The sequence below is a fragment of the Thalia democratica genome, chromosome 5 (assembly GCF_965202585.1).
Source record: "Thalia democratica chromosome 5, ktThaDemo2.hap1.1, whole genome shotgun sequence".
Lineage (NCBI taxonomy): Eukaryota > Metazoa > Chordata > Thaliacea > Salpida > Salpidae > Thalia > Thalia democratica.
This window is the reverse complement of record NC_139169.1, coordinates 64,161,921-64,174,387: the sequence shown is the minus strand read 5'-3', so window position 1 is coordinate 64,174,387 and position 12,467 is coordinate 64,161,921. Positions and strand designations below refer to the sequence as shown.

The 12,467-nt window shown below is 26.4% G+C and overlaps 1 long non-coding RNA gene and 1 other non-coding gene across 3 annotated transcripts; both read right to left on the bottom strand.

Moving 5' to 3' along the window:
* Positions 1–1,131: 1,131 nt before the first annotated feature.
* Positions 1,132–1,205, bottom strand: Trnan-guu (transfer RNA asparagine (anticodon GUU)). The gene has a single exon. It is a non-coding gene; the product is annotated as a tRNA-Asn (tRNA).
* Positions 1,206–1,836: 631 nt separating this feature from the next.
* Positions 1,837–12,232, bottom strand: LOC145836990 (uncharacterized). 2 transcript variants are annotated; one of them, XR_014369896.1, is made up of 3 exons: positions 12,108–12,232; positions 7,754–7,890; positions 1,837–2,455 (listed from the first exon to the last, which is right to left on the bottom strand). It is a non-coding gene; the product is annotated as an uncharacterized LOC145836990 (long non-coding RNA). The 2 variants fall into 2 exon arrangements; XR_014369897.1 differs by having other exon boundaries at positions 12,121–12,223.
* Between the last annotated feature and the right edge of the window lie 235 nt (positions 12,233–12,467).

The window sequence follows — 12,467 nt, the reverse complement described above, 5'->3', positions numbered from 1 at the left end:
TTTAGTTGTTAAATTTTATAATTCAGATTTTTTGATTTTTTTGCATAATATTTAATTTTGTTTCGTATTTTTTATTATTATGTTATAAAATTTAATAATTAAGATTTTATTTTTTTTTGAATAATATATAATTTTGTTTTGTATTTTTTATTATTAGGCTATAACTTTTTTAATTCTGATTTTTATATTTTGTTATTTAGTTATTAAATATAATAATTCAGATTTTTTTTTTGAATATTATATAGTTTTTTTTTTTGTTTTTTTTATTATTAAGTTATAATTTTTTTAATTCTGATTTTTTATTTTTTAAATATTATTAAAAAATTTTGTGCAAAAGAGTCTTCTCGTGCAATTTTGTCCCCTCGTGCAAAAATGTCTACGTGCAATTTTGACCCGTCCCTGGGAAGGAAACAAAACCCGTGCAAAATTGACCCTCCGTGCTAAGTTGTCACTCGTGCAAAAATGACCCTTCGTGCAAAAGTGTCTGCGTGCAAAATTGTCTGCTCGTGCAAAAATATACCCTCGTGCAAAAGTGTCTTCGTGCAAAAGAGAGCCTTCGTGCAATTTTGTCTGCGTGCAATTTTATCTTCGTGCAATTTTGTGCTCTCGTGCAAATTAGTCTTCGTGCAAAAGTATCTTCGTGCAATTTTGTGTTTTCGTGCAATTTTGTACGCTCGCGCAATTTAGACACCTACCCAAAATGTATAGTTAAGCTTTTATTAAACTTTCTTATGTTATATATCAAGTATAAAAAAAGTTTTTTGGTAAATTTCTAGTTTGAAACTTAATTTATGGTAAAAAACTGTCTTGAATAGCATAACAACATTGAAAAGATACTGTAAAGCTAGTTGAAGCGTGTTTTTTAATAAAAAAACTTAAAGACAATTTTTTTATATGGTAGATTTTTTGTATCTAATCAAAGTTTTATTACTTTACATGTAAAAATTCTTTGAGAATTCATGTTTTTTAGTTATTTTTGTTCAAAATTCGAGATTCTTTTACCCTAAACTATAAAATTAAACCCTGAATGTAACATATAATAGTAAATTTATCAAACGGTGCAACACACGCTTAAAACGGCAAAAATAATAAGAGTATAACAAAACACGTGGATATTTTATTCTAAAAAGGCGTCCTCGGGTGGGCTCGAACCACCAACCTTTCGATTAACAGTCGAACGCGCTAACCGATTGCGCCACGAAGACCGCTGATGAAACTCAACTATTTATGATTATAAAGTTAACATGTTTGCCGAAACGTGACAACCAACTTATAAGGTTGCTGTTGTACTTGATAATTTTACAAAAAATTGCGTTTTGAACCTTATTATCTTCATAAGAACATAAAAGATTTGACTAATTTAAAATATAAAAATTTTAGTATAATTTTAAAAATTGTTTGACAAAAGCAAAATTTGTATATTTGTTTGATATTATTGTACTGAAAAATGTTTTACAACCCTAAGAAAATTCAACAAATAAAACTAGTTTGATAACTAAACTTTTACAAAGTAGTTAAAGCAATTTTAAACCCAACATTAATAAGTTCTGTTGTCTTGACTATAGAAAATCAAACAAAACAAACATGTTGTATGAATTCAAAGCTCACTTTTGTATGAGGCATTGTTGTATAGCTTTTTTCTAGCTTTTTTTTTTGAATTTTAATATTAAAAGATATGTGCTTAGTATTTCAATTGAACATTACAAAAATAAATTTAATAAAATACAAAGCATAATGTTGTAGATAAATTAGTGTTTTAGAAAACAGCTTAAACATATAAAAATGTTAAAACTTTAACTTTTATGAAAACTCAGTAACTTATCAACAAATGCACAATACATTATACTTCATCAAGCCACTATTACATATTCAATGGTTACAGATGTTTTTTCAGAAAATTATTATTAAAATTTTTAAACTTAGTCCTAAAATTTAAAAATTCCTGTTATTTTTGCCTAAAAAGTTAAACTCCATGATTTTCTAAGTTAGATGGCGACAATGTTTTTAGACTTAAGGTAAAAAGTTTCAAACGGAGCTGTATTAACCAATTAAATTAAACACCATTATGGGAACAATTTTAGAACATATAGTTCACAAATCTTAAAAACATAACGACCGTACCTTATTGAGTTGCACTTCATATAAAAGTATGAGTTTCAAAAACCAGACTTAAATTAAGATTGTTAAATCTTAAAAAAAGTTTCTCGCTTACCATAGTTATTTAATTATAACGCAACAAAGTATTCAATTGATTCAACTTTAACAACAGACTTACTTGGTTGAACATCATTATGTACTTTGGTCATGTTTCCCAGGTTGCTGCATAAAAAAGGGCCGCCTGGCCTATTACCTGTATCTTGCGCGGATCCGTAAATTAACTATTTGTTGATATGAATTGTTCAAGTATTGACCATAGCAGACGAACATACTACAAACCGACATCGTTGTAACGTACCTGTTAAAATAGTGTATAACTACTATTTATAATAATTACTTGGTGTTACGGGTATCTAAAAAACACATACCTATCTTTTCTAAAACAATACGAAATAGTAAAATAAGAAAATAAAGGATATATAAAAAAGAATGATATTTTTGCTGAGCAAGTGCTATCTAGTATAAAAGATATATTTGCTAAGCAAGTGCTATCTACATAAAACAGTTTGCGAATTACAATTTTGTAGCACATTAAATAACAGTTTTCAACTTTCGATTGCGTGTTTGTTTAATTTTATCGTGTATGCTGGTGTATTGAATTGGAAGACTATGAAACTATTTAAATTTTGTTTCATATCGCGTTTAAAAGTATCAAGAGATTTATTACATTTTTAACATTTAAACGTATAACAACACCACTCGCAATAACTTAAATTTAGACAAAAAAAATTTAAGTAAAACCCTTTTAGTACAAAATACGTCAAAATTGTTTATCAAGTTTTAAACGTATAAATTCTGTCTAGTTTTTCGTAGTTTACTAAGTATGCTCTTTATAACTTTTTTTCAGGTTCAACTAGCAGTAAGTGGCTAGTAAAGCTTAACTGTTAAAGTTGCAATATTTTGTATATATAATACATTTGTTTTAGCTGTCATTTTTACAGATCAGGTACAAAACTAGGGAACGGGTCTAAATTGCGCGAAGACAAAATTGCACGAGGTCACTAAATTGCACGTGAGGACTAAATTGCACGAGTGTACAAAATTGCACGAAGACTAGTTTGCACGCGGGCACAAAATTGCACGAGGGGACAAAATTGCACGAAGACTATTTTGCACAGAAGCTCTATTTTGCACGAGTTACAATTTTGCACGGAAGGTCAATTTTGCACGACAGACAGTTTTGCACGGAGGGTCAATTTTGCACAAAAATATACTAACTTAAACCAACTAAAAAAATAAATATTAATACCTTTAATTTTTACTTAAAAAAAAATAATAATAAGCATGTATTAGTGTAATTAATTATAATTTAATTAGGTTTATATCAATTTTTCTTTGTTTTTTGAAATTTATTTAATCTTTTTTAATTAAAACTAAATTATTGTGTTTAAAAACTAATATAAATTTAAAAAGTTTTTAATAAAAATAAAACTACAATTTTTATTTTTATAGAAATATACATTATTAAAGAATAAACATGTATTGATGTAAACTTGAATTAAATTATAATTATACTAAACTTCAATATGAAATAAAACAAGATTAAAAATAAAAATAAATAATATTTACATGGGTAGGTGTTAAAATTGCACGAAGATAATTTTGCACAGAAAAAAACGAGCATACAAAATAGTGAGACAATTAAATAAATTTAGAAAGGAGAAAATCCGTCTGATGAAATTTTTATTGTGCATTGTACAGAAAGTTCTGTTATGGCTGTGTACTTCCATAAATTATACTTAAAATTGTTTTTTTTTGTAAAAAATTGTTAAACATATTCTATATGTCATTATTTTCTATTTGTCTAAACTTTATCTTAGTTGCATCACTATTTGCACGCGTTTTACTCTAATTAGCTCTTAACTTTCTTCTGCTTTGTTTTTTCTCTTTATCTAACCCAGAGTTGCGAAAAAGCACTGTCAGTAACAATTTTCTTCTTACTTTTTTATAAGAAATAGGAGATAAAAGCTTTTGACTAAAATGAAACAAACAAAATAATACAACAGCTACATTTAGTTAATTTCTATTTTAAACAAAAAATAAATTAATATAAACAAAACACTTTTTGGTAAATATATTTAAATAACGGTTAGAATCTAATTTTATAATCTAGTTTTTTTTTATTCATATAGACTTTTTTTAATTATTTTTTTTTTATTATTAATATTATTCATTTTGATTTTTTAATTGTTACTATTTCTTTTAAATTTGTTTAATTGTTTATTTTATTCATTTTGACTTTTTTATTAACTTTTGTTTTGGACTTTTATTAAATGTATTTATAATTTAATTTATTAATTTTTATAAATCTTATTTATTTTTTGGTTTTTTTAAAATTGATTTATTATTTAGTTATTTGATTTTTTAAATTCTGACTTTCTTTATTCAATTTTTTAATCTATTCAACATATTATTTTTATTTTTTATTTAAAATTTTTTGCTTAATTTTTTTTTTATTCTTTAATTATTAAATTCTATTATTTTGACTTTTTAATTTTTCAAATACTATATATATATTTATTGTATTTTTCTATTATATAGTTATTAAATTTTTTAGTTATGATTTTGTTATTTTTTTAAATATTATATAAATTTTTTCGTGCTAAAAAGTCTTCTTGTGCATTTTTGTCCCCTCATGCAAAAATGTCTACGCGCAATTTTGACTCGTCCCTAGGAAGGAAACAAAACCCGTGCAAAATTGACCCTCCGTGCTAAATTGTCACTCGTGCATAAATGACCCTTTGTGCAAAAGTGTCTGCCTGCAAAATAGTCTGCTCGTGCAAAAATATACCCTTGTGCAAAAGTGTCTTCGTGCAAAAGTAAACCTTCGTGCAATTTTGTCTACGTGCAATTTTATCTTTGTGCAATTTTGAGCTCTCGTGCAAATTAGTCTTCGTGCAAAAGTATCTTCGTGCAATTTTGTGTTTTCGTGCAATTTTGTACGCTCGCGCAATTTAGACAGCTACCTACAAAACTAAGTATATTATCAAATATTTTTTGAATTAACAGTTATAAAAAAATTTCAATGCAAAAATTTGTGAAAAATTTTGGCTCAAATAACAATTCGCCTTTTCTCCTACAAGAATATTATAAATAAATATACTTGTAGGTAATCTATTTCATATCACTTTAGCAAGGTTTTCTTCAGGTCATCTTAATTCAGTGAAATCTTATATGCATAGCTCGACCTAACCAGGATTTTTTCTAAACATCTCTTGTAAGGTTATCTTGAAAATTTATGACATAAATTTTGTGGATAAATTTATGAGTTTTTAGTAGGGAGGTCTAGTTTACAAAGACTATGTAATTATTTAAAGCATCTTTTGTTTGGTTAATATGGTTTTCAGTCTTTATTTAGATGTTATCAATTATTTATATAATTTTGTCATAAATGACTTGTGACAAGGATTAATACAATTTATATACTTTACTTTTTTTCCAAACAAATTTTTTTTAATCATGATATTGTGTCTTTTTTGGAGAGCCTGTTAGTTGTAATAAACAATCACAGCTATAACAAGGTTGTTTTTCTTTTTGTTATTTTTCATATTAAGGTAAGTTATTTATACAAAGAAAAATATGCAACTAAAATATATAACATTAAAGCAGATGCTTGTTTACTTTTAGCTGTATACTTTTATGTGAATAATTTATTATTTGACAATTTTAATTTATGACATATATGCTATAAAGTCAAACATTTTAACATTTTATTTTCAAAACAATTTTCTAAAAAAATATGTTTATAACAAAATCTTAATTAATTTTTAATAATTTTTTTTTATTCGATGTTCTATTTTCTTGAGTGAAAGATTGTTATGAAAACAAAACCTTTAAATAATCGAAGTTATATCATTGTCTTTAGCAATAAGTGGAGACCTAATGAAGGGTAAAATGATTTTCAATATTTTTTTTCATTTCAAGGTATTGGCTTTAAAAACATTTTAGATATAAACAAATGTAATATTATATATTAGAAAACTTTTTTTTTCAATGTTGGACCACTCCTCATAACCTTAGATTACCAGTTAAATAACTTATTCTAAGTACCACTTCATAAGACATTTTTGGTCTAAAAATAAATGAAGACAATCTGATATGCAAAGAAATCTAATAATTGCATAAGTATGAAAACAGCTAAACCGTAATTTTTATGTGCTAAATAATGCTACAAATGTACTTCAGTTGAATGTGTACGAATTTCTGAAACCAGTAAGGTTTATTTGTTGATAAACAGACTGATGAATTTTCCATTAACTGTGTAGCTAATATGTTAAAATTATTGTAAGCACCAATTATTGTTAGGTTTTACGTTTGGATAGTTTTATCTCATCGAAAATAGATCAGCTAATCAGCGACACATGTGTAGAAAATTCAGCCTTTTATCATCAGAACAAAAATGGTTCCAAGTTTTAACTTAATCCAGGGAGGCCATTGATATTTTTATAAATTTCTTAAAAGGTTTTCCGATTTTTTTCAGTTTTTTTAAAGTACAAGTTTCCTCATTTATTTCCAGTTAAAATCTAAACGAAAGGTTAAAATATCTATTTAAATTAATGAAAAAATTTGCTACTTCAGATGTAATCCATAATAAAAAGAATCTTACCAATATATATTTCTTGTGTATTTGTTATCTAATATAAATTCATTATTTTGTATGTGAATTCAAACTCCAAGTTTTTTAATTATTTTATTCAAAAATTCCTGGTTATTTGCTAAAAGTTTCAAATTCTAGGTTATCCTAAGTTTTTCCAAGAATCCAGCTTAAATGGCCATCCTATTATTCCTTGATTTATTGTTCATAACAATGTTTTAGAGTAAAATTGAAATTACTAGTTTACAGATTATTATAAAAGAGGATTTTCTAAACTTTTTTTCAAAGGGCCCCCTTTGAAGAAATAAAAAAGCTATGGTCCCCTCCAACAACATAAAAAAAAACTACCATTAAAAACGTTTAATTTTATAATTTGGAGTAAAATGTGCAAAAATTTCAGGACTTACAAAACTTTTATTTTAATGTGTCAGGTCCTAAAAAAATATCTTTTTTTTTTGTAGATCTGGCCTGTTTTTTACAAAACTTTCCCAACCCTATATTAGGCAATATTTATATACAAGTTTTACATGTTCATTAAGTAAATTTAAAAGTTTAATTTAGAATATAACCAACCATAATTTTCCATCACAACTTTTAATTGGATAAAAATTAAGAAATATGTATAAATCTGTATAGGCAAAGCTATTCATAATTTTAATTAAATCACATAGTAATAAAAACTACAAAACAGTTTCAAGCATCTAAAACTTAAATCTATAACAACAACACAAAACGTTAAAATTTAAGTTTCAAACAATATAAGCAGTCAACAATGAGTTGTTAGAGTTTTAAAAATAAATTAAAATATAAAGTTTGTAAAATATAAGGTTTTTAATACTTATATATAATATAAATTTAGTTTTGAAACTATCAAAAAAATTACAGCTCGTCAATTTTTACATGAAAATTTGACCTTGATAATTACCCACAACAGCTTACCTAGTTTTGTTTAAAGCCACTACTAAAAATTTATAAATTACGTCTAAATATAATAAAACAAACTTTGATTTTCCTATAATCTTGATTTGATCAGTCGATATGTATTGCTTGAAAAAGTTCAAAATCCTTCTTTCAGCATCATAAGTTTCTAGTAGAGCTTACATTAGATGGATAGACATAAAGATATTTTGCTAGCTGGTCTGTGCAATAAAACAATTATTAGCATTTTGATTACTTAAGCTATACAGCTGCAATTTTCATTAATTACTAAACATATTTTTTTTAAATAAAAACCAAATGTTAAAATAGTTTACTGGTCTTAATAGTTAAGGAGTTTTCTAAATATTCTTTTTAATTTTTGTTGTTTAAATTATTTGTTTAAGATGAAAGTTCAAATAAAGATAACACATGGTTTTTGTGAAATAACTTTTCACTGACTTTCTTAGAAGTAAACTAGCTCACTAGTCATTTAACTTTTACAAGCTTTGGTAAATATTAGTGCTTTTTAGTTTATGTTATAAACTAATCAGTTCTGATGTTATATTAACCCAGGTAAATAAATTAAAATTCTGTCTTTGTATCACCAAAACGAAAATGGCTTTAAGTTTTAACTTTACCCAGAAAGGCCATTGGTAATTTAAAAAAATCTTGAGGGACTTCTAGATTTTTTTTTTCCAGGTTTTCAAAAGTACAAGTTTCCTTGTTTTTTTAGTAAAAATCTAAACTAAAGTTTGAAACATGTATTTAAAAAAGTGAACAGATTTGCTAGTTTAGATGTAATTTATAATAATAAAAATCTTATTAATGTATATATTTTTTGTGTTTATTAATTAGTAAAATGTATATTATTTAGAATTTCTTTTCTGCCAACCGTTGGAAACAAAGTCAAAAACAACTGATATGAAGTTCTGATTGATTTTTTTGACAAGACTGGGTTTAAATGGAGTAAGTTTGTGGGAGTATGCACTGATGGTGCCCTTGCAATGATTAGTGCAAACTCTATCTAAGCTAAAGTCTATTATTTTACATGTAAGTTCTTTAACCTTCAGGTCTTTAAATAATTTTATTAAAACCTTCCGGGGTTTTGATAAAATTTTTAAATTCCAGGTTGTCCTAAGTTTTTCCAGGATTCTAGGTTTATTTGCAACCCTTGTAGTCTTTGATTTTTTGTTCATAACATTTTACTATTAATCAAATTGAGATTACCAGTATTCAGATTAGTCTAAATAAGGGTTCCCAAAAGTGGACCTAGTGGCACACTTGGGGGCCATGACAGATACTGAGGGGGCCATGAGCTGCAAAGGGGCTAAAGGGGGAGATGGGCAGTAAAGGAGCTACAGGGGGACCATGAGGTCATAATTTGAAACTTACACTAGTATTCTGGAGCTGCGGACGAAGAAAAAAAGAAAAGGAAAAAAAAAGGTCTTAGGTGTTTTTTGATGGTACTTTTTGAGTAATCTTGGTACAAGGGGACATAGCTTTTCTAATTTCTTCAAGGGGGCAATTTGGAAAACAAAAATTTAGGAAACCCTGGTGTAAAGAGTCTAGTAAATTAACAGTATATAGTTAAGGTATATAACTGAACACCTTGTAAATACTCTACCAAGTATGAAGGACAAAAACCCATTCTTTTTTGAGTTAAGAATTGTCAAGCTCAAAAAAAAACTAGACAGTACTGGAACTTTTTGGAAGACTAACAAGCTGCTGTACATTCATCATTTGTCATTGCTTTGCATGTGAAGGCTTAAAAGCCATATATAATTGGTGAAACCCTTTTAAAACCTTTTAAATATTGCTTGGGAAAAATCATCTCAAACAATGAAACAAATATCATTGTCCAATGACACAATAAAATCAAAAATTAATGAAATGTCTAACAATATTCAGAGGTGACTCTTCTCCTACTTTTGCTCTTCAATTGGATGAAAGTACTGATGTCTCCAATCTCTCACAGCTTCTGGTCTATAGCTGGTATGTTTTAGAAGAAATAATAAGGTAGAATTTCTTTTCTGCCAACCGTTGGAAACAAAGTCAAAAACAACTGATATGAAGTTCTGATTGATTTTTTTGACAAGACTGGTTTAAATGGAGTAAGTTTGTGGGAGTATGCACTGATGGTGCCCTTGCAATGATTAGTGCAAACTCTGGATTGATTTCCTTTGTAAAGCAGAAAAATCCAGCAGTTCAAGGAACAAATTGCATGACACACAAAAACCATTCCAAAGAGACTTCATTAGCATTTGTCTGTTGTAATTAAAGTTGGTAATAATGTGAAAAGTTCAGCACTCAATACTCAAACTTTCAGCAAGCTTTGTAAAGACATGGATGTTGATTATACTACACCTTTGTTTTACTCTCAAGTTATCTCAAAAGGAAACATGCTTTCTTGTGTTTTTGAACTAAGAGAAGTTAGGTTGCTTTTGGTTGCATCACAAAAAACATATCTATTGTTGGCATTTGGTGGAGACCAGATTTTTATGACATATTCAAATAATTAAAAACACTAAACAAGAAAATGCAAAGTCTAAGGAGCAAAATAATGTGATCAATGCCTTTGTGGGAAAGCTCAGTCTGTGGATTAAACAAGCAAAAAATATTTTTTTTGCACCATTTCACCGCTTGAATGAGATAACTAAATATAACTTTGATTAAATTTTGAAGACAGACATCATCAAACATCTACAAAACTTGCAAAATAAATTTGTTTGATATTTTCCAGAAATATCCAGTATTTAGATGAAACTAACAGGAAATAATTTTGTTTGTAACCCTAAGGACGTTTCTCAAGACATACAAGAAGAGTTTATTGAACTAACAAACTCATTGTTTGCTAAAGACAAGTTTCATTCTTGCAACCTTGAGGGGTTTTGAATTAAAATTCAACTCTGTAGATGTATCTCCAGAATTAGGTATTCAAGGTCTGAACGCTTTTTTGGTTCCATTTTGTTCAACTTACTTGTGCAAATGCAGCTTCTCTGCATTGCTTACCATCAAGCTAAAAAAGAAGTTGTCACATTAACAGAAGTTATTCTCGTTTTTTAGTTTGAAAGTGACATCATTATAGCTTATTTAAGGAACTAGTTTGATTTCAGGTAAATTTCAATTTTGAGGTGTATAATTGATGACCTTTATACCTTTATAACAAACTATCAACTAAAACTATGAGTTAAGTTATAATTTTTTATGTGATAAAATTAATAAGCCTACTTTAGTTTGTAATGTAGCAGAAATAATTAATTATTTTCTTTTTTGAATTTGATTTTTTTGTGATTTATAATTTTGATATAAAAAAGCCTTGGTTCATATTTTTTTCACCATTTAGTTTAATATCATTTTTTAGAATTTCTAACATAATAGTTTACTATATTATACAGAAATCTTTGTTAAATATTGAAAACTGACAAATGTGACGCCATGGCAAAAGTGACCCTTTGTGCATTCTTGTGCATATTGCAAATACTCCTACCCACCTAGTACTAGAATATGCAATAAATTTATTAATTACAATTCATAAAAAGGTAAATTATGAAAAAAATTTAAGAACCCCTGTTGTAGATTTTTTTTTTATTAGTTGAAGTTTTATTGGATAAAATTGTCAATTTATATGTTTAATTTTGCCATTGTGTTTTTGGCTTTTGGGGGAGTAAAGCAGTTTCGTACAACTTTTTTCTTATTTTTTAGACTTTTGAAGAACAACAAGAAAAAATTTCTTTTTTACTTCTTATTTTAATTTCAAAAAATATTTGGATTAAAATAAGAAAATCCTATAATAAAAAATAGTTTTATATGAAAAGTAAACCAAGAAAAATGACAGTTAAATTTTTTCCCACAGTTTCAGATTTTTATAAGTATACTATTTTATAAAGTAAATTAGCATATGAAATTATCAAACTCAAGTGACTAAAGTTCATATAAATTTTTTATTTTGTTTTCTTCATAAGAATATATTTATTTTAAAAGTTACAAAAAATTAAACAATGGTTTAAAAACCTACAAGTTTATTGCATACTTTAGTTCAAATCAATTTTGGACAACAGTCCTTCTTCAGTGAGCTTTAAACTAACAGAACACAGAAATTTAAAAAAAATATGTTTAATAATAATTTGTGGAACTAAAATTCAAAACAATGGAAAAATTTTTTTAGGAATTATTAAGTTTTTGAGAAAGTTAAACTAAAAAAGTCCTTTCAATAAATTTTAACAAAACTGACTATAATAAAACTACTATTTGAATGAACTCATAAAAAATAAGTTACCTTTTATAAAAACTAAAAATGTTTAAGTTTTAAAAAGAGACTAATGTTTTTAAATACTATTAAAACTTTTAAGATCTCCATAAGCCATAATAGAGTAATATACAACTATAAAATTAATATTTATTAGTATTAACAATTTTTATTGAAAAATGTATATCTAACTTGAATACAATACCTTTGGTAAGATACTTTTAGTCCCACTATAACTTTTATGAGATTATCCTAACTTTTCAAAGAAAAAAATCCTTTCACCTGCCAGCGTGTTTTCGATTCATTCTTTAATGATTTGAACAGCATAACTCACATAATAGCATTTTTATGTATAATAAATTATTCTACAAATGATAAAAATAATTCTTAAGTGTTACCTACTATCATAAAATACTAACAACCAGTATAAACAACTACACTTACAATATGCACTTTATAGACATTAATATTGTTGCACCACCCCTGCTTTGTTAGGTAACTATATATTTTAAATTATAAGTGTTAATATTTTGTCTTAACACCAAATTTAAT